Below are 5169 nucleotides of genomic sequence, written 5' to 3' on the forward strand. Positions count from 1 at the left end.
AAGAAGGTCATGTTTGCATTGACCGATAAGAGCATTAACCCCAGCTGATGAACAGTAATACATGGTTGGAAAAGATAATATTTTTCAGCTGTGCTAGTTGAAAGGGGTGGTCTACATTACAGTAGCTTAATTCACTATAATGGCACAATTCTCTTAGCGGTATTGTTAGCAGGTGCCATTTTTAAAACCAGCTTGTCTTCTGGAGCCTCCCTTTGTCAGAAGAGAGCACAAAACAATACACAGACTTCTCAGACAGAACATGGGAAAGTCGATTAAAATTCTTTCTGTATGTTGGTGCTAAAATACTATTTGGAACACTGTTCAATTTGCTGAAGAAATCAGAATTTTCACCCCTTGAGAAAGTGAAGATTGCTGGTTTCTGGTTTTTGTCTGCTAGGAACTAAGATGAATTCACAGCTCTAGAAGTAACTTTTAGCTATCAGAATCACCCAAAAGCTTGTGCTTTTTATATTTAGTTTGCTTTTCCCTTCTAATGCTATGCATTTGTGGTTTTTTTGTCTGCACCTTTTGCCAGTTATTTTAATCACTGGTGTGAAAGACTTTTCACAGATTAAAGTGTTAGTTTAGCAGGAGAGGTCATAACCAGAGCTGAAGACTACGGCCGGATCTAGACACATTCAAAGCAGTGGAAAGCTGAAGTTTTCTTTCAGATATTTAACTATTTGAAGCAATCTGGAGTCTCAGCTACCTGAGGTCATAAGTCAAAGTAGGATATCCTTCCACGATATGCTTTGTGGTTTGTATTCCTTGGTATTGCATTCCTGGAGTTATGGATGAAGTATGTTAGGTTGTTTTACTGCAACATGCAGAAAAGTTTCACGCAGTCATGGGTTTTGGCCCTAAGAACCTATGGCTTTTCTTTTTTTTTTTTCCTATCAAGTTTTTTCAAGTCAGTAATTTTTGAAATGAATTCATAGTACTGATTCTATATTTTTTACTATAAATGAAGTAGAATAAATCTGAAAGAGAAATGTTGGCATGTTCATGGAGTCTATCAAAGTAGTGTTCTGCATTGTGTCTCTGGTCATCCATTCTGTTGCAGCAAGATGATTTTTTTAAGATACGAAATCCATGACTGATTTTATCATGAAAAAACATTACTCACAGTAGCCAAATGAGGATAAGCATTGCAAAATTAAAAATCTTTTAGATCTTTTTGCATGCTTCAAGAGTGTCTGTGGTATGGAGTTTGCCAAAGTGAAGGACTGGTTCTGTTTACCAGGGTAGCCACCAAACAGCGCTCATGGCAGTCCCTCGAGCATCAGTGCTTCATACTTCCTTGGAAGCTGACTTTCAACTTGTGCTAATTGCCTGGCAGATTAAGGGAAGTCCAGTGCTAATGTATGCTTGCAGATGAAACAAACCTCCTTACTGGGTAAGACTTTCCATGTACTTTGACAACATACTCTTTAGAAGATGTAGGTTTAGAAACAAGACAAACTATTTGTCCAAGTCCAGCAGCCTCCAACCAGCTATTTGTCGAGACTCAAGACCTCCCCCGGGTCCTTTATGTAGAGCCAAGTTCAGCTTCCTTTGCAACAGCCGTGGCCAGTCATTCATCCACTCTTCCCCAAGCTTTGTGAGCACGGAGCCCCTGCGCAGCCCCTGCCTGCCCCTTGCCCGGCCCTTCTCCCATTGCAGGAGCTGATGAGGCCTTGGTCGGTCCCTTGGCTCAGACCAGCAGCTAACCATTGTTAACCATTGTTGCACTGTGAGCTTCATCCGTTAATTTGTTGTGTGAATGACCAACAACCCTCTTGCCTGTGCACTGTGAGAGTGAGCGCATGTATAATGGAAAACATGGCAATTTATAATAGTTTGATGTGTGACTTAACTCGAATTAATATTTTATTCACATGTACTATTTGAGTGTTAAGATAACAAACCAATGATAAAGTTACTACAAATAACAATAAAATTATTCTTAATATAGGTTATTATTAACATCAATGACAGTACATTGGTAGCTTTTAGTGACCAGCCTTTAAAAATATCATATCAATGATGCTGAATAAGGGTGGTTTCCACCTCGCTAACTGAATCAGTGTAATACTATCATATATCATTTCTATTTCTCTTTCCCCTAAGCATTTTCCAATTTCAGACAGAAGTTGAGTAACCTTGTTGCTTAGTTTAAGGGAGTTATATAGCATATTGAAGATTACTCCAATCACTACTGAGGCGTTAAATGGTGCAAAATAAGGTATCACCTGCTCAGTCATGTGAGAGGTTACCTAACAGCTTTCTTGGAGGTTTGGTCAAAACCACATCACATTACAATGGCAAATGTTTCCAGGTCCAAAATTTATATTGCCTTTGAAGCAAACAGTGTTGAAGATGGATACTCTGCCCCCAAACCGTCATATACTCATGTCTTGTTACCACAGACGTTGCCAGACACCGGTGGCAGAGCAGAGTCTAGCTGTGGCTATGAAGTTGGGTAGTGGTTATCTTCAATACCTGAGCTGCTCCATGGGGGGCAAGTTGAACCCATAGGAGACTGGTTTTGGGGCTATGCCCTAACCACCAATGTTCCCACAGTGGTCAGGTAACTCCACATATTCCTGCAAGAGAAGAAAGCTTGGACATAAAACTTGGAAGTCTTGGGCGTAATGCAAGCCCAAGTTACGGCTGACCTACTGCCTTCAGTGTCAGCAGCATCCTGCACTTCTTTTCTGTTGTGAAATAAGGGTCAGCCGGTGGACACCAAATTGCATGTTTAACCACAGCCTCAGCTCCAGGGCTTTGGGGGGGGTTTACCTCAGCTTTAACGGGATTTTGTACCGCTGTTGTCCCCTTGTACGGGACTTCTCACAGGGGTTTGCCACTGGTTTAGCCAGTGTACTACTCCCCATAGTGGATTCCCACTGGGAGGTGGGACTAGAGTCCCTCCTGCTGTTGTCCCCTTTCCACCGCAGGTGGAAAATCCATGCACTCTGTCCCAGCCACACCAGGTTTGCACTTCTTTATTCTTAAACTGTGACCTTTTGACAGAGGTTTTTCTCGGGTTTGGGGAGAAGCAGCAGCCTGGCAGCTGAGTGAGTTGCAGCTCGGGTGGGGTGCACATCCCCTGTGCCACTATTCCTGCTCCTGTGAGGGTGCATTTCCAGCCTGCCGGTGTTCACTTTAAGGGATCAATATAGGTTTTCCATAGTAGTTTACCTTCCCCGAGACTGGCCAACTGTTGTCCTTTTGGCATGTGCTGTACCGTTGCTTGGTAAAAATGGCATGGGTGTACAAGTTGCTCAACGAGGGTTTTTGTCGCAGGCCACCCTCTCCTCACTGCCCACCAAAATAAATCATAGCCACCAGTGCTTCCTAGCCATTCACGTAGCCCCTTCCTAGCCATGCTGCCCCACCATTTACTCCAGGTAAACTGTTGACCATCTGATACCACTTTTCTGAAGGTTTTAAGTTTTTTTTTTCTTTTTTGTGGGCATGTACATGTCCTATGGATATGTTCCCAGACTGCGCTACAGCACAAATCTTTTCCCAGTGTTTCCCCCATACAGCTGCATGTTAGTTTTTTGCGCTGCCCCAGGGGGCAGCTGTTTTCCCCAGGGAAAATGGCTCACTGGTTAAAATTGTTAGGAGTAGGTGCACAGAGCTTGATTCCCCTTCCTCCAGTGACCAGTCCAGGGCAGCAGCCCTGCCCGCACCGCCAGCAGCACTTTCCCAGAGGGAGCCCAGCCAGGATTTACAGCCAGCAGTAGTAGGGCAATCCTTTTCACCTTGCCCTTCTTGTTGCCATCATCCCCATTGACATCCCATAGTGTAAAGGGGCAGTTGAAAGGACAGGCCCCGTAGATTGGTAAGTAAAAATTTCATCTTCTAAAGCACTGGATGCTTCACAACGTTTTTATTCCCAGTTCCACATGGCTTTTTTCTTCAGCAAATCGCACAGGGGTCTTGCAGGAATACAGACACCTGGCATGTGTGAGTCCAAAACCTGCAGGACCCGGGTAAAGCCCACAACCACTTTTTTTTTTTTTTTTTCAATCAGAAGCTGCCAGAATATTTTGTATCTCTGCTGAAACAGATCCTGGCAGTTTTCCGCCCTCCTGTCCATCAAGTACCTAAAAACAGTTTGGTGAACTATTTCCTTATCTGGACCTCTGATTAAGTTATCAGCTGTATATTGGGAAACAGTTAGTTCAGGTGGGAGGATGGTGGGTTCCAGTTGTTTAGCTAACACAGTAAGGGCAATGGTGGGGCTATGTTTAAAACCTTGGGACAGGCGGTTAAAGGTGTATTATATTGCATCCCAGGTAAAACTTTGATTTATCTTGCTCTTGTATTATGATCGCAAAGAACATATGTTTTATACCTGGCACTCCCACCCACAGAAAAGCATGTCAATTTATTGTATTGACTATATCTACGATGCTGGCAACAGAGGCAGTGGAAAGGCCAGATTTTTTATATCAACCTCGATAATCAATAGTTTTTTTAACAGGCAATCCTGGGCTGTTATATGGTGAAAGTTTTGGGTTTTTTTTTTCCCTATAATACCCCGTTGCCCTGTTTGTTTGATTAGTTCTGTCACAGGTTTTATGGCAGGAGCAAGTAGCTTATACTGATGAATATTAACAGGTATTATTAACCATTAGGCAGGGGTGGGACTATTTGTAGAATATTTGTAGGCTTAATCGTTTGCAATTTGTCTTTAGAATCATAGAATCATAGAATAGTTTGGGTTGGAAAGGACCTCTAAAAGTCATCTAGTCCAACCCCCCTGCTATGGGCAGGGACATCTTCAACTAGATCAGGTTGCTCAGAGCCCCGTCCAACCTGACCTTGAATGTTTCCAGGGATGGGGCATCCACCACCTCTCTGGGCAACCTCTTCCAGTGTTTCACCACCCTCAGTGTAAAAAATTTCTTCCTTATATCTAGTCTACATCTACCCTCTTTTAGTTTAAAACCATTCCCCCTTGTCCTGTAGCTACAGGCCCTAGAAAAAGTCTGTCCCCATCTTTCTTACAAGCCCCCTTTAAGTGTTGAAAGGCTGCAATAAGGTCTCCCCGCAGCCTTCTCCAGGCTGAACAACCCCAACTCTCTCAGCCTGTCCTGATAGGAGAGGTGTTCCATCCCTCTGATCATTTTCGTGGCCCTCCTCTGGACCTGCTCCAACAGGTCCATGTCTTTC

This window comes from Pygoscelis adeliae, unplaced genomic scaffold (assembly GCF_000699105.1).
Source record: "Pygoscelis adeliae isolate BGI_AS28 unplaced genomic scaffold, ASM69910v1 Scaffold26, whole genome shotgun sequence".
NCBI classification, from domain to species: domain Eukaryota; kingdom Metazoa; phylum Chordata; class Aves; order Sphenisciformes; family Spheniscidae; genus Pygoscelis; species Pygoscelis adeliae.